The sequence below is a fragment of the Theropithecus gelada genome, chromosome 18, assembly GCF_003255815.1.
Source record: "Theropithecus gelada isolate Dixy chromosome 18, Tgel_1.0, whole genome shotgun sequence".
NCBI classification, from domain to species: Eukaryota; Metazoa; Chordata; class Mammalia; order Primates; family Cercopithecidae; genus Theropithecus; species Theropithecus gelada.
Window position 1 is genome coordinate 25,020,664 of NC_037686.1, and position 24,224 is coordinate 25,044,887.

The following is a 24,224-nucleotide window of genomic DNA, read 5'->3' on the forward strand; positions in this document are numbered from 1 at the left end:
TGTATTGAATAGTTAAAAATCAAGTCTATCCTTTTATATGAATATGCAAATACATTTCTTTGTATACTTTATAATTATAATACACACTATTACATATAACAGATAATAATTCATCTTTTTTCATATTTAATAGTAACAATCTGCAAAACGTAAAACCTTCTTAGTTTGATAATTTGGTTCTGAAATAAAATTACTACATTCTGATAGATATTTGATAAAAATGTGTAAAGACAGTAGTTTATATATTTTGCTTAAGTTGCTAAAATTCACACTCAAATCCCATGAAAAATTCAATAAGAAATAAATGAATGAAAGTATATGCTTAATTCTAAAATTATTGTTCCCTGTGATTGAAAAAATTGTTAAACCAAGAATAAAACAAAATTATTTAATAAAATTACCCTCACAATAAAAATTTAACTATTCTCAAATGAATAATTGTTTAAAAATGGTTTAAAATAGAATTACATGACAGCTAAATATGAAATATTATACTGTCAAACATAGAGATGAACATATTTTTGAAGCATACACTTCCTTGCCTGCTTGTCAGTCTTTTGCCCAAAAGTAATTAAGTCCCTTGATTTTAAAATGTGGCCAAATAAATGGTCTAAGCTGGCTCTTTTGGTTTTCATTTATGAGCTGTGGTTGAGCAATTTTCTCTGATGATTATCCACAGTATATCTTTATATCTTCTGAGAACCACTTACTTTAATGCAAAAAATCAAGAAAATGTTTTAAAAATTACATTTACCTAAAATTAATTCACAATAAAAACATTATTCAAAAAAGATCAATGATAGAGCTCATTGGTTTATTTCACAATTTCAAGAAGAAATATAGTATATCTCTATTTTTAAAACATCAAATTTCATTATAAATACCCCCAGCATTTTTATTTCTTTTACACACAAATAAACAAAAATGCTTATGAAATTATTTGTTTTAAACAATTATAAAAAATTCAACAGCAAATGTAAATGTAAATAAAATAAGCCACATAATCATGCAATGCAGGACAGTCTAACTGTAGAAACTAGTCTACAGCGATAAGAATCATGGGTCAGCACTATGGGAGGCCGAGGTGGGCGGATCACGAGGTCTGGAAATCGAGACCATCCTGGCTAACACGGTGAAACCCTGTCTCCACCAAAAATACAAAAAATTAGCCAGGCGTGGTGGCGGGCACCTGTAGTCCCAGCTACTGGGGAGGCTGAGGCAGGAGAATGGCGTGAACCCAGGAGGTGGAGGTTGCAGTGAGCCGAGATCTCGCCACTGCACTCCAGCCTGGGGGACAGAGTAAGACTGTCTCAAAAAAAAAAAAAAAAATCATGGGTCAGAAAGTATAAGCTTCATTTAGAATGCAAAACTCTTATGATCCTATTATTGTCTTAGCTTCTTGTTAGTGATCTAGAATTGTTCTGGCACTAGAAGGATGGCAATAAGAAGAAGAAAATCTGAAAAGTAGTGCAAATTGTCACAGATGCCCAAAATTTATAAACTCATTTGCTGGCTTGCACTGGTATATATAATTAAATCCAGGTTATGACAAATATTATCAAATATATTCATAATAAAATAATGCTTTTCACATATTAGTAACTAATACCATTCTTTCAGAAAACATTGTGAACTAAATTCAAGATACTCAAAGAATCTAAAAAGAACAAAAGCAGCAATGATTAATATAAATGAAATAATATTGACTCATATTAAGGAAACTACAGATGTTCTACCACAGTCTGCAAATTTATGATGCTAGTAGTAGAAAGAAGGATCATTGGATATTTGAAAACCTGAGCAGGTCTAGGTACTACTGGGCTATGTGACTTAGTGTCATTTGAACCTTAGTTGTCTCATGTAAGGAACAAGTATAGTTCTACTAAACTAGATTCAATATAAAGTACTTATTCTTAATCTAGGAAGATATTTTTGCTTTTGCACTGTTTCTAACAACAGAAATATAACATTTTAGATAGGGTTTTGAGTTTTTTGGCCTAATTTATTCCATGTATTTTGAGAATAGGCAAAATGTAATGAAAAATTATGAAAAAGACTAAGATTTCACTAGACACTCTGAAGAGTGCTTTAATTTTAAAACAAGATCAATTCTTTACACAAATATTTTTATTGCATTGATGGGGTTAGAACACATAAGAAATTCCCACAGGAGAATCTGCAGAACCATCAGTGAAACTTGAGTACTGAGTAGTCACCAATTCCAGGTAAGTGAATGATCTCTGCATTTATACTGTCTAAGCCTAGAGTAGAGCTGAGGACTTCTAAGTTTTTGTTTTCCCCTTGGCTTGAAGGAGAAGCTAGTGCAAATTCTCTCTGGAAGAAAGCAATCTTAAACTGGGACACCAGTTTCACAGAGATGAAGATCTATTAACTTCTAGTCAACTAAAATATTAATACATAGTAGAAACAATGAGATTTGCAGGAACAAACAAAAACTACCAGGAAGAGTGTTATTTCAGAACAAGGATAATAAAGAGACATTTTAGATAAACTGAAACAGAGTTCATTTCTAAGGAACCTTCTAGAAAGGATGTAATTCAGAAAAAAGGAAAATGATTCCACGGAGAGGCTCTGAGTTGCAAGAAGGAATGGTGAATAAGAACAAAACAGGTAAATACGTAAAGTCAAATAAACATTCCCTGTATAAAATATTAACAGCAATGCTAATAATATTATAATAACTAATTAAAGAGTATAAAAGAATCATGGAAACTAAAATGTTTTATAATAATATTATGTATGTCTGAAGTTCAGAAGTCTGAATTAAAATTCTCTAACTCAGTATATTGCATGATAGTTAAAATATGTGCTGTAATAAATAAAATATCAAGTATATTTTAAATTAAATATGCATAGTCTATTTAAAGTACAATAAAAATAAAATTTCAAATAAAAGGTTAAATATAGTGTTTGACCTTCAAGAAAAGGAGCAGAAAAAGCAGAATAAGAAAAGATAAACAAGAGTCTTCAATCAACTAAAAAGGCAGGTAGAGAAAAAGGAAGTAGTAGAAAAAAACATATCAAAAAACAAAAAGATACTAGAAAGAGGTAAAATGTATAATTGATTACAATAACCATATATGGATTATACTTTTCAGTTAAGACAGAAGATTAGATTTAGAAAATGATGCTTACATGTATTTTACATGAAACACATTAAAAACTAAAAGATAGTCAAGATAGAAACTAAAAAATAAAAAAAAATATAACTGAATACAGGCATATACTAGCACAATGAAACCTTGAGTATATAAGCAAAAGAGACCTTAAGACAAATAGTGTTCTTAGATAGAGATTATTCATATCCATATATATATATCTAGGTCTATAGATATCAACACATCGATTTTGGCAAATCAAAAATTAAAATAATGGTGATGATTGACAGGCCTAATAAACTTGATCTAGCATATATGTATATATGCATAGATATGTATATATGCATAGATCTAGTATATATGCATATATATGCATATATAGGTGTACATACAGATATACATGCACATGCTCCAAATTATAAATTACACCATCTTCTTAAGCATACGTAAACATTAAAACTTGTAACTTACATACATTAAAACATAAACTGTATAAAATCTTATGAGATCATAAAGCAAGTATTTTATTTTATTTATTTTTGTTTTTTTTGTTTTGTTTTGTTTTGTTTTATATCACTTTATTCTCACAACAGTGCTATAGTGTAAGTACTTTTCTTATTTTTATTTTTTCTGTTTTATTATACTTTAAGTTCTAGGGTACATGTGCACAACGTGCAAGTTTGTTACATCTGTATACATGTGCCATGTTGGTGTGCTGTACCCATTAACTCGTCATTTGCATTAGGTATATCTCCTAATGCTATCCCTCCCCTCTCCCCACACCCCACAATAGGCCCCGGTGTATGATGTTCCCCTTCCTGTGTCCAGGTGTTCTCATTGTTCAGTTCCCACCTATGAGTGAGAATATGCGGTGTTTGGTTTTCTGTTCTAAAGCAAATATTTCATTACAATGAACTGACATCATATAAACCATGTTCCTGACAACAAAGTAACGAAATTAGAAATCAGAAAGCAAAACAAACAAAACAAAAATATCTATATATCCTTAGACATTTATGAGAAAAGTTAAAAATAATACATTTGGCTGGACGCAGTGGCTCACGTCTGTAATCCCAGCACTTTGGGAGGCCGAGGCGGGTGGATCGCCTGAGGTCAGGAGTTTGAGACCAGCCTGGCCAACATAGTGAAACACCCTACTGCGTGGTGGCAGGTTCCCTGTAATGCTAGCTACTCGGGAAGCTAAGGCAGGAGAATCGCTTGAACCTGGGAGGCGGAGGTTGCAGTGAGCGGAGATTGCGCCATTGCACTCCAGCCTGGGAAACAAGAGTGAAACTCCGTCTCAAAATAATAACCATAATAATGATGATAATAATAATAATACATTTATCAAAGTAAATCATAAAAAGTTGTTGGCTGACGCGTTGGCTCACGCCTGTAATTCTAGCACTTTGGGAGACGGAGGCAGATGGATCATCTGAGGTCAGGGGTTCAAGACCAGCCTGGCCAACACGGCGAAACCCCGTCTCTACTATAAATACAAAAATTAGCCAGGCGTGGTCGCGCGTGTCTGTAATCCCAGCTACTCAGGAGGCTGAGGCAGGAGAATCGCTTGAACCCAGGAGGCGGAGGTTGCAGTGTGTCTAGATCGTGCCACTGCACGCCAGCCTGGGTGACAGAGTAAAATTCCATCTCAACAATAAATAAATAAATAGTTAATTATTTAATACTGAGTGCTAAATAAATAAATTTCAAATATGTAGGATGCAACCAGATGATACTTTTATGCTTATATTAGAAAAGACAAAAGGTAGATTAATGAGCTTTTCATCCAAATTTAAAAAAATATATAAAGAACAGAATAAATTAATCAAAAATGTAGGAAAAGAGTAATAAAATGGAAACCAAATATATGATAGAGGAAATTCACAGAGTTCTTAGGAAAGACCAATAAACTATGCAAAATTCCAGAAGGATTAACACAATGAAATAGAAATAAAGTAAAAAATTAATAATATTTGAACAAAAGAAGAAAATGATAAACAATAAAAATTAAAATTTTTAAGATAATACTATGAATAATTTTATGTAGTAAATTTAAAATTAAATGAAATAGACAAAGTGCTAATAAACAGAACTTAAACTGACTTGTAAAACAGAAAGCCATATATTCTTACAATTACTAAAGAAATTGTATTAGCAGTTTGAAATTGCCCTCATACATAAAACACTTGGCTCTGAAAGTTTTATAGGAGAGTTTTTCCAAGTTTTAAAGGTACAGTTTTTCCCAATTGTATGTCAAATCTTTCAGAAAACAGAAAAAGAGAGAATATTTCCCAAATTATTCTATAAGTCAAGCATAACATGAAAACTAATATCCAACAAATGCAATAAAAAGCCCAGAAAGCAGAATTTAATTCTACTTATAAACTTATGTGCAAAATATATGTGGTAAGTATTTGTAAAGTGAGCATAGCAATATATAAAACCATAATTAACCATGGCCAGGTGATATTTATTCTAGGAATGCAAGACTTGAAAAAAAACTAAACATACATTTTACCCACCACATTAACCCCCAAAAAGGAGAGAAACTATATGATCATCCTATTGGATGGAGAAGATGCATTTGAAAAAATTTAAGACTCATTTGTGATAATAACAATCAGTATCTTGTTTCTGTGTACACAGGTTGGCAACATTTTTTTCTGGAAGGAGCTAGATACTAAATATTTAATCTTTGTGGGCCAAACCACCTGTGGCAGCTACTCAACTTTATTGATTTAGCTTGAAAGCAGCCACAGAAAAGATGTAAATAAATGACCGGGCTGTATTACAATAAAACTTTAATTACAGAATTTGCATGTCATATAATTTTCATGTGTCAAATATTTCCTTCCTTTGATATTTTCCAAACTATTTAATAATATAAAAACCATTTTTGGTTCATAAGCAGTAACAAAGCAAGCGGCAGTCCAGATTTGGCCAGTGAGCTGTAGTTATACAACATCGTATTGGGGGCCTGAGCAACGTAGTGAGATAAGGAAAAAACCCACATATAATAAAAAATACACATATGTCAAAGGAAAGAACCTGTCATTGATTATTCATACAGATAATATAAGATAATTTACTGTTAAGTTACAAGAAATAATGAGAAACTTTTGACAAAGGCTGCATGTAAGATTGATATTTAGAAATCAATTATGATTTTATTCACTGGAAATACATTGTTAGCAGCTGTAAAAATTTTTTTTTACAAAGCATCAAATTATAAGATAATTTGAAATAACTATTCTTAAAAAGTTGAGTAGGATATATACAGAGAAAATTGGAAAACTTCTCATTTACTGAATGAGACCTAACTAAATATGTAAGGAACCATGGCCATGCCTACGAAGAATCAATGTCATAATATCAATTTTTCTTTTTTTTCTTTTTTCTTTTTTTTTTTGAGACGGAGTCTCGCTCTGTCGCCCAGGCTGGAGTGCAGTGGCCGGATCTCAGCTCACTGCAAGCTCTGCCTCCCGGGTTTACGCCATTCTCCTGCCTCAGCCTCCCGAGTAGCTGGGACTACAGGCGCCTGCCACCTCGCCCGGCTAATTTTTTGTATTTTTTAGTAGAGACGGGGTTTCACCGTGTTAGCCAGGATGGTCTCGATCTCCTGACCTCGTGATCCGCCCGTCTCGGCCTCCCAAAGTGCTGGGATTACAGGCTTGGGCCACCGCGCCCGGCCCAATATCAATTTTTCACAAATTAATCTATAGCAAGGCAATTCTCATCACCAGTGCACTTTAGGGAACTTAGGAAAAATGACTGTAAAATTAAATTTTAGGAACAAATTGTAAAAGTTAGTCAAAACACAATATAAGGAAATCAAGTTGGAGACACTTGCCCTGCAATATATCAAATTTGTTGCAAAGACAGTAATTAAAACAGTATGTTTTGGCATGAGAATAGACATAGTAATCAATAGAACAAAATAGCCCAGAAGTTCACACACATATTAAACCTCAAGTTATAAAGAGTTGGCATTGCAAATCAATGAGGAATGGATAAACTAATTATTTTCACAATTGATTCTGAATGTGAGAAAAATTGATCAAATCTTCACAGTATATGTAAAAATAAATTCCATATGCATTAAAAACTTAAAAGTTCAAGTCAAATTTTTAAAATCTCGGAAGAAATTAAAAGAAAATGTCTTCAAATACATACAGAAAAAGATTTTTGAATTGTATTTCATCAAAACTTCATTCATCGAAAACACCATGAAAATGAAAAAGGGAAGCCACAATTGGGAGAAGATATTTGCTACATAGATAATCAACAAAATATTAGCATCCAGGATTTATGTATAGATCTTAGGGATGACCAATACCAGCACGAAAAAGAAAAGTCATAAAGCCCAATAGCAAAATGAGCAAAAGATTTTTTTCACAAGAGAAAACACAAATGGCTTACAAGTAATTAGGAAAATGAAAGTTAATAACACAATGAGATACTCTTTTATATCAATTATATTATGAGTAGTTATCTGCTCAAATAAAAATTATTATAACAATTATATATTTATTGTTATTTAATGAGCATTTGCTATATGCCAGGCATGGTGCAAAATATTTTACATTCAATACCTTAGTTATTTCTGCATAAAATGGGGACTATTATTATCATTTTACAGACTAGAAAAAAAGATTCTTAGTAGCAAGAACAAATAACATACTATGTAGTGGTAAAGCCAGTATTCAAGTTCATGACTATCTGACTTCATATCCTATCCTTTTAATCATTGCACTTGATAAATGTTTGCTGGGCAAATTAAACAGTTAATTTAGGTATTGTGTGCATAAATTTTTGGGGCGTCAAATACACAATAATGAAAATAAGGGGCCAGGATAACTATGCCTAATGACATTTACAATCTATGGGGGAAACTGTACTTCACAAGTAAGCATTCAAGTAAGTGTTGAATTATGAACTGTGATTTGAGCCATGAAAGATAAAAAATCTATGGAGGCACACAGACTTACAAGAGAAAACAGTGATAGTGTCAAGATAGGAGGAGGTGGTTTCATGTAAGCTGGAGGGTAGTTTTATTTCAAAATGGTAAATAAGCAAATTTTAACATTTGTGCTCTTTATTTTCTTTAGTAAATGTTGCACCCCTCTTCCAAATGTCCCTCTACAGTTGCACCAGCCCCTCGTGTCTCCGTGCTGTCTCCTGGCTGCTCCCCAGTTTGTTCTTTCCGGCTTATGCAGAGGTGTATTCCCATACTTACTCACAACAAACCTTTTTCTGTTTCACCCTTAATCCTGAGTTTCCACCTCCAGGCACATACCTGCGTGAACTAGTCTAAATAACTATTTTGTATTTTAATGCTCCTGAAGAATTCTGTGTTAATTACCCCAGGCATTTAAAAAGGACATCTGCCCATTGCTTTACCTAAAGGAGCATATCTCATGAAAGAAATTTTAGATAGCATGTTGTGTTTGTGGTATAAATTAGCATAGAAATAATGGGAACTTTTAGGTCTTCCCAAATCACACCTCAAAAGTGGGTACATAAGCTGTAGGTCAACATGTAGAAACTTAGTCATAGTCCTTGAAATAAATAAAAGTGTAATAGTTGAACCAATTTTATTATATTTTCTGTCATGTTAGTATAAGCGCTGTAACAACTTGTCAAATCAAAAAAACGCATTTTTTTCCTTTTCATTTTCTGTAAATGAGCTTTTGGAGACCTAGTCCATTCTTTGTTCTTTTGACAGCTTGTTCTGCTCATTACGTGATATGTGGGATTATCAAATCTCTAAGATTTTGCTGTTTCTAAAATACATTATAAAATGGGATAAACTTTCTGAATTTAAATACATATTTTGGATCAAATTTTAAATTGGAATATTATATTTAAAACAAGGAGGATGATACACAGAACTATCTGTGGTCGGTCATTCCTAAATTATGGCTCATGGGTGTTTAAAAGATGCTTCGAAAGTAAATTTAAAAAAAAGTCACAAGGTGACAACTGAGGGAATTTTGAAGACTTACAGAAAATGGAAGAGAAGAGGTATATAGAAACTGTAAAATAATTAGGAGACTTCTGAGGAATAATGCAGAAACATTTACTATTGCACTGCATGGTGACCACAGTTAATGTGTTGTATATTTCAAAATTGCTAAAGAAATAGATTTTAAGCATGATCACCCTACACAAAAAAGTGATAAGTTGGTGAGGCAATGGATATGGATATTTTAATTAGCTTGACTGGATCTTTCTACAATGTACACATATATCAAAATATTGCATTTTACCCCATAAATATATACAGTTGTTATTCGACACCTAAAAAATACAATTAAAAATGTAATTTAGATGGACCAAGATAATATTATATTTCCTTTAATTAAACTCGAGGACGTTGGGGCCAGGCACCGTTGCTCTCGCCTGTAATCCCAGCACTTTCGGACGCCGAGGAGGGCAGATCACCTGAGGTCAGGAGTTCGAGACCAGCCTGGCCAACATGGTGAAGCCCTGTCTCTGCTAAAAATACAAAAATTAGCAGGGAGTGGTGGAGCAAACCTGTAATCTCAGCTACTCACGAGGCTGAGTCAGGAGAATTGCTTGAACCCGGGAGGCAGAAGTTGCAGTGAGCTGAGATCATACCACTGCACTCCAGCCTGAGCAACAGAATGAAACTCTGTCTCCAGAAAAAAAAAAAAAAAGGTTTTGTTCTTTTGAGGTAGGAGGCAGTACTTGACTCCGAAGGTGGGAGCTCAGACCTCGAACATCAGACCAAATTAAGGACTGGCTAAAACAGGGACAGGATGGAAGCAGCTTTCCATAAGACGTGTCCATCAGAGCGCCAAGGCAGTTTATCAACACCATGACAACATTCAAAAATTACCACCCTTACTATGGTAATGACCTGATGACCCAAAACTGCCCCTTAATCTGCATATAATTAAAAATAAGTATACATATGATTGCAAAACTGCCCTGAGCTGATGCCCTGGGCAAGGGCAGTACCTCTGCTGCTCCTGTACACTGCCACTTCAATAAATGTTGCTGTCTAACACCACCGGCTCACCATTAAATTCTTTCCTGGGCAAAAGCCAAGAACTCTCTTGGGCTAAGCCCAGTTTGGGGCTCACCTGTCCAGCATCACTTTGAATGTGATCTTTTATCATGCACAGATAGGGATTAGTTTATTTCGGGTGTATTGTAGTTGGTTGTATATGTGCTTTCTCTGCGGGATCATTAAGTCCTTGAGAGCAGGGTCAATGTGATGTTCATCTTTGTGTCCCCTGCACCTGATTCAGGGTTAGTTGCATAAAAAGTCCTCAACAAATATTATTTGAATGACTTAATTAATAAATATAAGGCCTTTAATGAGTGTCAAGAAAGCTGGGTTTCTTTCACTTCAATTACAACAAATCTTACATTGTAAAATTTTATTAGCTATTATGCCTATTGAACCTACACCACAGGTTAATTCTGTACAACACAGTCCTCTATTGCAACAGAGATTACTACTATATAGAGAAGCCTTTCCTGAGGCATCTCCCTACGCCAAGCAGAAAGAAAATGCTTCCTCCTCCATGCTCTTACAGAGTCCTAATATTATCTCTAAAAAAGCATGCCTCACTCTGACCCAGGGTAACCTCAGAGTTACCCATGAATCTTTCCTTTCCTCATGCGTCCCCTTCCAATTGGTTACTAAGTCTCTTAATTTCTAACTCCTGAATGTTTGTATTCCATTATTTTTCTACAAACTTACTGCCATTACTTGGTTTTAGTTCTTAAACTTATGTTACTGAATATTTCAGAAACGTAAGTACATATTTCACAAGATGTGAAGTTGGTTAGAGATGTAGAAAGAAAACTGGGATAATGCAGAGACAAAAGTCAAAACACCAAAAACTTTAAAGAATAAGAATTTCATCCTGCAAATTTTCATCATCTGGAAAATAATTTTAACTCTTTTTAAATCTCCTTCTCTGGGCAAGCAGTGTACACATTTGGACCTACATCATTGAGTCTAAATTCCACTTTGCCTTTGAAATGAAGATACCTTGTTTCCAGTACTAGTTTTAAGTAATGAAATTCAAAGGGAAAATAGAAGTTAACACACAGTACTTCATTTATACAAAATTGAACAGAAAAGCCTCCAAGACTAAAATTAACCTAGAATAATCACCAAGTTTATTGCTGTGGTCAATAGAAATTATGAGTTAGCAACTAGGTAAATAGGTTTCGTCTCAAGTGCCAATTTTCATTAATTAATTATGGCCATCTGGAGCATTGTGTTTAGAAGGCTAGAGGATTAGCTTGTACCAAGCAAAAGAGAATTCAATGATGATTATCCATATCTGCCATAGGTGTGACAGGGGTAAAAATAAGAATAAGAGCAGATTTTTAGTTTTAGTGCTTAGAATATCAGCAGTATTTCCAAGGTGACTACATCATGGTTTCATACCAATAGGAAACAGTTTTCTGTTTAATGGCTCATTTGAAAATATTTTGTTTGCCATTTGGATGATAGCAGCTCAGTTATGCCAAGTTGAGACGAAAGCTGGCAATGACCCTGCACTCCTTTTCATAGGTGTTGCACTGGATCAGCCATTGTGTAATGCAATTACATGGGCACAGTCCCTGGAAATAGTATTTTATTAATCTACATGTGGTACTGCAACTCGAATAAATGAGATCGCTTATCAATGGGAGGAGGAACTTATGGCACATAATTAAAATAACTCTACAAGTAAAAATCAGGGTTTAACAATGTAGTAGAAGTTGAATCTCTTTATGGCTTTCTTCTTTTTACAGAAAAGCAATTGTTATTTAAGTTTATGGAGTGGTTGTTCAGTCCTGGATGTGATTCCTCAAAGAGTAATTTAAAAATATAATTTTGTATTACACATATGTTTATTGCGGCACTATTCACAATAGCAAAGACTTGGAATCAACCCAAATGTCCATCAGTGACAGACTGGCTTAAGAAAATCTGGCACATATACACCATGGAATACTATGCAGCCATAAAAAAGGGACGAGTTCGTGTCCTTTGTAGGGACATGGATGCAGCTGGAAACCATCATTCTCAGCAAACTATTGCAAGAACAGAAAACCAAATTCCACATGTTCTCACTCATAGGTGGGAATTGAACAATGAGATCACTTGGACACAGGAAGGGGATCATCACACACCGGGTCCTATTGTGGGGAGGGGGAGGGATAGCACTAGGAGATATACCTAATGTAAATGACGAGTTAATGGGTGCAGCACACCAACATGGCACATGTATACATATGTAACAAACCTGCACGTTGTGCACATGTACCCTAGAACTTAAAGTATAATAAAAAATATATATATACACATATATATAGTTTTCTTTCTAATTTTTTTTTGGTAAAAAGACACTTGAGGAAATAAAATCACAACATGAAATATTATTTCACCAACTAATTTACATCAGATTTATTAAAGCCAACTATAATGGAGGCCTAAATGAAAACCAGATGTATACAAAATAAACAACTGTGTCTTGTGGTACCTTATAAAATGGCTAAGCTGCCTCTATTTCTAACTTAAAAATATTAGTTGAATTAATGAATGCTTTTGGCCATATTCCTTCTAAAGAATATAAACTGCTATTTCACTTCAAAGAAAACCAAAAAACATAAACTGAGAAGGTACTATCAGACTTGCGCCATTCTACAAAAGCATGGTATATTACATAACTGGGAATTTATAAGTCAAGTATATTATCAAAGCAGTAAGATTAATCACTGACAAATTAGAAAAGCATAAAAATTTTCAAAGAAAGATGCTATAGGAGAATATATTAGAGAAAACCCTGTAATCTGGAGTCAGGATGCTTGTGTATCATTCTGAAGCTACAATTTTATCTATATCTGTATCTATATATTTACATATATATATTAAGACACACACCTCTAAGCGACTCATGAAAATAAAGTGCAAAGTCAAATATAAAAATAAAATTCAGCTACATTGTCAGATATGGAATGGATGAATTTTTAAAAAGTGAGCTTCCCTTTATGGTTTAAGTAAAAATATAATAGAAAAAAAATTCCCAGTCATAAGAACATGACAACCACACAATATTAGAAATATAAAATCCTGTGAATAGCATTAAAAACAACAACAAAAAAACCCACTATAAAATCTATAGTAATAAAGTTACAAAACTTTACTGAAATATGTATAAAGTCCCCAGTGTAATCTTCTCAAAATCTGATTGTGGTATTATTAATATACCTACATTATATAAAAAGACTTTATAATGTAGAAAAAAAGCTTAATGACAGAAATAATAAGTAACCTTAATATCATTGAGTTAGGAATAGTATGCAAGAACTTAAGCTAGGTTAAAGAAAGTCAACAAGTCAACAATGCTGAGAAAACTAGAAATTCGGAAAACTATCAATTATATCCTCAGCTTATATTACACAGCAAATAAAATTTCATTTTATAGGAAAATGCTCCACATATAATATTATATGAATAAAGTAGAATGTAAAACTGCATCTATAATATAATTTCAAACTGTTAAAATATGATTTAAAGAGTTGAATACAAACAATTAAGCCATAGGAAACAGAAAATCCAGATGGATTTTTAATTGATTCTGGTATAGGCAAGTATTTTCTAAGCACAAAACAACAGAATAAATAATTTTTAAAAAATCTGGATGCACTTGACTGCAAGCAAAATTTAAAATGTAGTATAAAAAAATTGAATGTAGAAAATACTTGAAGTAAAAAGTAAAAACATGTATTATAAAGAGATCATGTAAGTCAATAAGAAAAAAGACTAATACCTCAACAGAAATAAATGAATGAATGGAAGGAATGGCATTACAGATGAATTAACACAAATGTTAAAGTTATAGAATAACCAATTCTATTAACAACAAAGAAAAATAAAAAATAAAAAATTAAGTTACACAGCTCACCCTCCCCCTTGTACCAATTTACAAAGACTTAAAGTCATAATCCATAATCCTCTCTTTAGTTTTGAATTTAAGTTATCATCCCTGGGAATTCATGTACAATTTTTTTCAATGGATTAAATAACCCTAGTACTATTTGTACTCTGTGTGTGGGGGTAGGATGGAGTAGTGAAGACAGCTATGATAGTTAATTTTGTATGGCAACTTGGCCACACCATGATACCCAATTATTTAGTTAAAAGACTAATTTATTTGTTTCTGAGGAGATTGTTTATTAGATTAGGATTAACATTTAAACTAGTGAACGTTGCATAAAATGGACTGTCCTACCAAATGTGGTTGGGCCTCATGCAATCAATTGAATGCCTTAAGAGAAAAAGACTGATATTCTCCACCACCCACTATGAAAGGGAGGGAATGCTGCCAGCACATAGCCTTCAGGGTCAAGCTGCAAGTCTTCCTTGGATCTTCAGCCTGTCAGCCTACCCTGAAGGTTTTGGATTTGCCGGTCTCAGAATTTTATGTGACCCAATTCTCTAAAATAAAATCTCCCTCTCTTGCTCTCTCTTTATAATATACATACACACGTGATGTGTGTGTGTGTGTGTAAAAAGTATAGTATATATACATACATGTGTGCATGTATATATAAACACTATATATGGTATATATATGTATATCATACATATTCTATATTATCTATTCATCTATCTATCTATCTGTCTGTCTGCTTATTTATATATCTATTTTTTTTATTGGCTCTGTTTCTCTGGAGAATCCTGACCAAAACAGCAGGTATCTAAGGAAGGCAAATATAGTTGTCTCGTTTCATTAGCAATAATTCATTTTGATATGATAACTTGACAGGAAAAAAATCAACCATTTTATTCATTCTTATGCTATCCAAAATAAAAAGGTGGAAAGGCAGAGCAAGATGTTCTAATAGAGGCCATTACCGATTTTTCTCCTGACAGGAGCACCAAACTGAACAACTATCCTCACAAAATGCACCTTCCTAAGAACCAAAAACCAGGTGAGCAATCACAGTACCTGGTTTTAACTTCATATCACAGAAAGAGGCACTGAAGACGGTGGGAAAGACAGTGTTGAATCACTGACACCACCCCTCCCCTACCCTCTGGCAGCAGCCATGTGGTGAGGACAGAGAATCTGTGTGCTTGGAGGAGGTAGAGTGATTGTGGGACTTTGCATTGGAAGTCAGTGCTGCCTTATCATAGAGGAACGCAATACTGGGAAAGAACTCTGTGGACACCCATGGAGGGAGCATTTAGACCAGCCCTAGCCAGAGGGGAATCATTCATTCCAGCAATCAGAACCTGAGTTCCAGCAAGCCTCGCCACTGTGGGTTAATGTGCGATGGGATCCTAAATAAACTCAAAAGGCAGTCAAGGCCATGAGGACTGTAATTGTTGGGCAACTCCTGGTGCTGTGCTCGGCTCAGAGATAATGGACTTGATGGACATGCAACCTATAGAGACACCAACTGCAGCAGTCAAGAGAGTGTTTACACCACCCTTCCCCCAATCCTAGGCAGCACAACTTGCAGCTCCAGGAGAGGCTCCTTCCATCTGCTTGAAGAGAAAAGAGTAAAGAAGATGTAGTCTTGCAACTTGGATACTAGCTAATCTACAGTAGGATAGAGCATCCACCAGAGTCCTGAGGCCCCTATTCCAGACTCCAGCTCATAGATGATAATTCTAGACACAGCCTGGGCCAGAAAGGAACCTGTTGCCTTGAAGGGAAGGACCTCACCCTGCAGGATTCAGCACCTGCTAACCAAAGAGCCCTTGGGCCCTAAATAATGAGCAGCGATACCCAGGCAGTATTCTTTGCAGGCCTTGGGTGAGATTTAGAGATAAGCTGACACCAGGTGTCAACATATTTCCAGCTGTGGTGGCTATGGAAAGAGACTCCTTCTGCTTGAGAAAAGGGGAGCGAAGAGGAAAAGGGACTTTGTCTCACAGCATATTTACTTTGTAAATAGCATCTTGGCCACAGTAGAGTAGACAACCAAGAGGACACTTGGGGTTCCCAATTCCAGGCTGTGGCACTTGGATGGCATTTCTGGATATTCCCTGGACCAGAGAGGAGACCACAGTCCTGAAGGGAGAGTCACAGGCCTGGCAGCATTCACCACAAGCTGACCAAGGAGCCCTTGGGCCTTGAGTGAAGACTGGCAGCAGCCAGACAGTATCTGCCTTGGATCTGGTGCAGTGGTGGCCACAGGGAGAGAATCATCTGCTTATTAAATGGGGAGGAAAGGGGGAAGGAATTTGTTTTGTGTCTTGCATGCCAGCTCAGTCGCAGTAGAATACAGCACAAGATGGATTCCTAAGGTTTCCAACTCTAGGATCTGGCTCCCAGACAGCATCTCTGGACCCACCCAGGGCCAGGGGAACTCACTACTCTGAAGGGAAGGACACAAACTTGGTTAGTTTTGCCACCTGCTGATTCTAGAGCCCTGTGGCTTTGAGCAAACATAGGCTGCAGCCAGGTTGTGCTTGCTCCAGGTCTTGGGCAAAGCCCAGTGCTGTGCTGGCTTCAGGTCTGACCCCGTCTTATTGTCATCCCTTGTCCAGCTCCATGCAGCTCAGCACAGAGAGAGACTCCATTTGTTTAGGAGAAAGTAAGGAAAGAGAAGAAGAGTCTCTGCCTAATTACTGAGAAAATTCTTTTAGATTCTATCCAAGACCACCAAGGTGGTACCTCTATGCATCTGTAAGAGTCACATAGTGGGTTTGGGGTGACCCCTAATGTAGATATGGCCATAGATACCAAAACTCAGATGACAATGCCCAAGTTCCTTCAAATGCCTGGAAAGCCTTCCCAAGTTGAACAGGTACAAACAAGTCCGTACTGCAACTGTTGAAATAAATAATTAATTCTGCAATGTCCAGGTATGAAAGAACATCCATAAGCATTAAGGCCATCCAGGAAAACAAGACCTCACCAAATGAACTAAGGGACCATTCCTGGAGACAGAAGTATGTGATCTTTCAGACACAGAATTCATGTCTGAAAACTCAATGATAAAACTCAATTAAATTCAAAATAACATCGAGAAAGAATTCAGAATCCTATAAAAAATATTTAACATGGAGATTGAAATAATTAAAAAGAACCAAGAAGAAATTCTGGAGTTGAAAATTGCAACTGATATACTAAAGAATGCATCAGAGTCTCTTATCAGCAGAAGGATCAAGCAGAAGAAAGAATTAGTAAGCCCAAAGACAGGTTACTTGAAAATAATCAGAGGAGACAAAAGAAAAAAATAATTAAAAAAATAAAGCACACCTACAAGATCTAGAAAATAGTGACAAAAAGACAAAATAAGTATTGGACTTAAAGAGGAGGTAGAGAAAGAGATGGGGTAGAAAGCTGATTTAAAGGGATAATAACAGAAGAACATTCCAAACCTACAGAAAGATATCAATATTCGTGTACAAGAAGAATATAGAATACCAAACAGATATAACCCAAATAAGACTACCTCAAGACATTTAATAATCAAACTCTAAGGCTAAAGAAAGGGTCTTAAAAGCAGCAAGAGAAAGGAAACAAATAGCATACGATGGAGCTCCAATATGTCTAGCAGCAGACTTTTCAGCAGAAAACTTACAAGCCAGGAGAGAGTGGCATGACATATTTAAATTGCTGAAGGAAAGAAGCTTTTATCCTAGAATAGCATATTCAGTGAAAATATCCTTTAAATATGAAGGAGATATTAAGGAATTTTCTAGTTATATGAAACTGAGAGATTTTATCAACACCAGACCTATCCTACAAGAAATGCTAAGGAAGTACTTCAATCTGAAAGGAAAGGTATTAATAAGCAATAAGAAAACATCTGTATTTGGGAAACTTACTGATAATAGTAAGTATAGAGACAAACGGAATATTATGGCACTGTAATTGTAGGGTGTAAAGTACTCATTCTTGAATAAATAGACTAAAAGATGAACTTATCAAAAATAATAACTACAACAACTTTTCAAGACAGCATAATAAGATATAAATAGAAAACAAAAAGTTAATAGGCAAGTAAAAAAGTGGAGTTCTTATTAGTTTTCTCTTGCTTAATAGTTTGTTGGTGCAATCTGTGTTATCATCAGTTTAAAATAATGGGTTACATGATAGTATTTTCAAGCCTCATGATAACCTCAAATTGAAAAACATACAAGTACATAAAAATAAAAAGCAGAAAATTAAAACATACCACCAGAAAAAAATCACCCTCACTAAATAAGACAGGAATGAAGGAGAAAAGTGAGGAAGAGAAGACCACAAAACAACTAGTAAACAAATAAGAAAAGGATAGGACTATGTCCTTACTTATCAATAATAACATTGAATGTAAATGGACTAAACTTGCCAGGCAAAAGACATAGATTGTATGAATGGATTAAAAAAAGAAGACCCAGCATAGAGTGTCTGTTGCGTACAAGAAACACATTTCATCTGCAAAGACACATAGAAAATAAAGGGATGGAAAAAGATACTCCATGCAAATGGAAACTGAAAAAGAACAGGAGTAGCTATATTTGTATCAGACAAAATGGATTTCAGGCAAAAACTACAAAAAGAGACAAAGAAGGTCATTATATAATGATAAAAACGTCAATTAAGCAAGAGAATATAATTGTAAATATATATGCACCAAACACTGGATCATCCAGATATATAAAGCAAATAGTGTAAGAGCCAAATAAAGGGACAAATCTCAACATAATAACAGCTGGAGATTTCAGCACCCCACTTTCAGCATTGGACAGATGTCTCAGACAGAAAGTTAACAAGAAAATATCATCTCCACTATAGGACAAATGGACCTAATAGATATTTATAGAATATTTCATCTAACAGCTGCAGAATACACATTCTTATCATCAGCACATGGATCAGTCTCAAGAATAAACCATTTGTGAGGCCACAAAACAAGTCTTGCAAAAATTCAAAAAATAGAAATTGTACCAAGTATCTTCTCTGACCACAATGGAAAAAAAAAACTAGAAATTATTAATAAGAGGAATTTTGAAACTAAACAAACATGTGGAATTAAACAATATGCTCCTAAATAAACAGTGGGTCAATGAACAAATTAAGAAGAAAATTTAAAAGTTTCTTAAAACAAATAATAAAAGAAATACAACACACTAAAACCTATGGGATATGGCAAAAGCAGTAATATGAGGAAAGTTTATAGCAATAAGAACCTACATCAAACACTAGAAAACCTTCAAATAAATAATCTAACAATGCATCTTAAAGAACTAGAAAAGCAAAAGCAAATCAAATCCAAAATTAGTAGAAGACATAATAAAGATCAGAGCAGAAATAAATGAAATTGAAATGAATCAAACATGTAGAAGGTCAGTGAAACAAAAACTTGGTGTTTTGAAAAGATAAACAAAATTGACAAAGCTTTAGTCAAACTAACTGAGAAAAAAAGAAAGACCCAAATAAATAAAATCAGAAATGAAAAAGGAGACATTACAACCAACACCATAGAAATTCAAAGGGTCTGTTCATATCCTTTGCCCACTTTTTGATGGGGTTGTTTGTTTTTTTCTTGTAAATTTGTTTGAGTTCTTTGTAGGTTCTGGATATTAGCCCTTTGTCAGATGAGTAGATTGCAAAAATTTTCTCCCATTCTGTAGGTTGCCTGTTCACTCTGATGGTAGTTTCTTTTGCTGTGCAGAAGCTCTTTAGTTTAATTAGATCCCATTTGTCAATTTTAGCTTTTGCTGCCGTTGCTTTTGGTGTTTTAGACATGAAGTCTTTGCCCATGCCTATGTCCTGAATGGTACTACCTAGGTTTTCCTCTAGGATTTTTATGGTATTAGGTCTAACATTTAAGTCTCTAATCCATCTTGAATTAATTTTCGTATAAGGAGTAAGGAAAGGATCCAGTTTCAGCTTTCTACTTATGGCTAGCCAATTTTCCCAGCACCATTTATTAAATAGGGAATCCTTTCCCCATTTCTTGTTTTTCTCAGGTTTGTCAAAGATCAGATGGCTGTAGATGTGTGGTATTATTTCTGAGGACTCTGTTCTGTTCCATTGGTCTATATCTCTGTTTTGGTACCAGTACCATGCTGTTTTGGTTACTGTAGCCTTGTAGTATAGTTTGAAGTCAGGTAGCGTGATGCCTCCAGCTTTGTTCTTTTGACTTAGGATTGTCTTGGAGATGCGGGCTCTTTTTTGGTTCCATATGAACTTTAAAGCAGTTTTTTCCAATTCTGTGAAGAAACTCATTGGTAGCTTGATGGGGATGGCATTGAATCTATAAATTACCTTGGGCAGTATGGCCATTTTCACGATATTGAAAATGCTCATCATCACTGGCCATCAGAGAAATGCAAATCAAAACCACAATGAGATACCATCTCACACCAGTTAGAATGGCAATCATTCAAAAGTCAGGAAACAACAGGTGCTGGAGAGGATGTGGAGAAATAGGAACACTTTTACACTGTTGGTGGGATTGTAAACTAGTTCAACCATTATGGAAAACAGTATGGCGATTCCTCAAGGATCTAGAACTAGATGTACCATATGACCCAGCCATCCCATTACTGGGTATATACCCAAAGGATTATAAATTATGCTGCTATAAAGACACATGCACACGTATGTTTTTTTGCGGCACTATTCACAATAGCAAAGACTTGGAATCAACCCAAATGTCCATCAGTGACAGATTGGATTAAGAAAATGTGGCACATATACACCATGGAATACTATGCAGCCATAAAAAAGGATGAGTTTGTGTCCTTTGTAGGGACATGGATGCAGCTGGAAACCATCATTCTTAGCAAACTATCACAAGAACAGAAAACCAAACACCGCATGTTCTCACTCATAGGTGGGAACTGAACAATGAGATCACTTGGACTCAGGAAGGGGAACATCACACACCGGGGCCTATCATGGGGAGGGGGGAGGGGGGAGGGATTGCACTAGGAGTTATACCTGATGTAAATGACGAGTTGATGGGTGCAGCAGACCAACATGGCACAAGTATACATATGTAACAAACCTGCACGTTATGCACATGTACCCTACAACTTAAAGTATAATAATAATAAATAAATTAAAAAAAAAAAAAAAGAAATTCAAAGGGTCATTAGCAGCTACCATGAGCAATTATATGCCAATAAATTGGAAAGCCTAGAAGAAATTGATAAATTCCTAGATACATACAACCTACCAAGATTGAACCATGAAGAAGCCACAACCTGAACAGACCAATAGCAAATAGTGAGACTTGAAGCCATAATAAAAAGTCTCCCAGCAAAGAAAAGCCTGCGACCTGATGGCACCACTACTGAATTTTACCAAACATTAAAAGAAGAGCTAATACCAATCCTACTTAAACTATTCTGAAAAATAGAGGAGTTAGAAACACTTTCAAACTCATATGAGGCCAGTATTGCTCTGATACCAAAACCTGACAAAGATGCATCAAAAAAAAAAAAAAAAAAAGAAAGAAAGAAAGAAAAGAAAAACTACAAACCAACCAATATCACTGACAAACATTGATGAAGGAAATCCTCAACAAAATATTAACAAAATGAGTTCAACAATACATTAAAAAGATCATTTATCATGACCAAGTGGGATTTACCCCAGGGATATAAGGATGGTTCAGCATATGCAAATCAATCAATGTGATATATCATGTCAACAGAATGAAGGATGAAAACCACATGATCATTCCAGTTGATGCTGAAAAAACATTTGATAAAATTTAACAAACTTTCATAATAAGAATCGTAAAAAAACTGGGCATAGTAGGAACATACCTCAATATAATAAGAGCCATATGCAATAGCTCCAAAGCTAGTATCATACTGATGGGGAAAACTGAGTCCTTCCTCTAAGATCTGGAACATGACAAGGATGCCCTCTTTCACCATAGTTATTCAACATAGCATCAGAAGTTCTAGCTAGAGCAATGCGATGAGAGAGAAATAAAGGACACTCAAATTAGAAAGGAAGAAGTAAATTGTTCTTATTTGCAGATAATATAATCTTATATTTGGAAAAACCTAAAGACTCCACCAAAAACTATTAGAACTGATGAACAAACTCAGCAAAGTTGTAGGACTCAAAATCAACATACAAAAATCTACAGCATTTCTACATGTTAATAGTGAACAATCTAGAAAAGAAATCAAGAAAGTAATCCCATTTACAATAGGTGCAAATACAATTTAATACCTAGTAATTAACCAAAGAAGTGAAAAATCTCTACAATGAAAACTATAAAACATTGATGAAAACAATTGAAAAGGACACAAAAAAATATAAAAATATTTCATGTTCATGGATTGGAAGAATCAATATAACTAAAATGTTTGTACTACCCACAGCAATCTAAATATCCTACGAAATCCCTATCAACATACGAATGACATCTTCACAGAAATAGAAAAAACAATCCTAAACTTTATGTGGAAACAGAAAAGACCCAGAATAGTCAGAGCTATCCTGTGCAAAAAGGACAAAACTGGAGAAATCATATGACCTAACTTCAAAATTATGTTAAACAGAGGACAGGTAGACCAATGGAACAGAATAGAGAATCCAGAAACAAATTCACACACCTACAGAGAAATCACTTTTGACAAAGGTGCCAAGAACTTACACTGAGGAAGACAATCACTTTGATAAATGATGATGGGAAAATCAGATATATGCAGAAGAATGAAACAAGACCCTTATTTCTTTCCATATACAAAATTCAAATCAGAATGGATTAAAGACTGAAATCCATGACCTCAAACTATGAAACCACTACAAGAAAACTTTGGGGAAATGCTCTAGGACACTGGACTGAAGATTTCTTGAGTGATACCCCACAAGCACACAGTCAACCAAATCAAAAATGGACAAATGGGGTCGCATAAAGTTAAAGAGCTTTTGCACAGCAAAGGAAACAATAAAGTGAAGAGACAATCCACAGGATGGGTGAAAATAGTTGCAAACTATCCATCTCACAAAGGATTAATAACCAGAATATATAAGGAACTCAAACAACTCTACAGGACAAAGCGATAATCAGATTAAAAAATGAGCAAAAGATCTGAATAGGCATGTCTCAAAAGAAGACATATGAATGTCAAACAGGTATATGAAAAGGCGTTCAACATCATTGATCATGAGAGAACTGCACATTAAAAGTACAATGAGACATCATCTCACTCCAGTTAAACTGGCTTTTATCCAAAATACAGGCAATAACAACTGCTGGCGAGGATATGGAGAAAAGGGACCCCTTGTGCACTGTTGGTGGGAATGTAAATTAGTACAACCACTATGGAAAATAGTTTGGAGGTCGTTCAAAAAACTAAAAATAGAGCTCCCATATGATCCAACAATCCTACTGCTAGATATATACCCAAAAGAAAGGAAGTGAGTATATTGAAGAGATATCTGCACTCTCATGTTTATTGCAGCACTATCACACACACCATCATTTGTAAACAACCTAAATGCCTATCAACAGATGATTGGATAAAGAAAATGTGGTACATATACATAATGGAGTACCATTTAGCCATAAAAAGAATAAGGTTCTCTTATTTGCAACATGGATGAAACTGGAGGACATCACATTAAGTGAAATAAGCCAGGCATAAAGACAAACTTTGCATGTTCTCACTTATCTGTGGGAGCTAAGAAGTAAAAACAATGGAACTCATGGAAATAGAGATCAGAATGATGGTTACCAGAGGCTAGGAAGGTTAGTGGGCATGGGGAATAGGAGATGGTTAGTGGGTATAAAAATATAGTTAGATAAAATAAATAAGATCTAGTATTTGATAGCACAACAGAGTGACAACAGACAACAATAACTTGTACATTTTAAAATAACTAATAGAGAATAATTGGATTGTTTTTAACACAAAGAAAGGATAAACACTTGATGTGATGGATACCTAATTTACTCTGATTATTATGCATTGTATGCCTTTATTAGACTACTTCATGTAACCCATAAATAATATAAATATCCATATGCACACACAAAAATTAGAAACTCAAAATAAGTAGGTGCTTCCTGTTCTACAGTTCTAATTCTGTGTACACAAAGAAAGTAATGATCTTTTACAATAAAACTCCTACCAGTAGTGAAAAT

General features: G+C 34.8%; 1 protein-coding gene across 3 annotated transcripts in view; it reads right to left on the reverse strand.

The window, feature by feature from the left end:
• Positions 1–24,224, reverse strand: part of CCDC178 (coiled-coil domain containing 178) — a 523,876-nt gene that overhangs the window by 66,835 nt on the left and 432,817 nt on the right. The window lies entirely within an intron of this gene.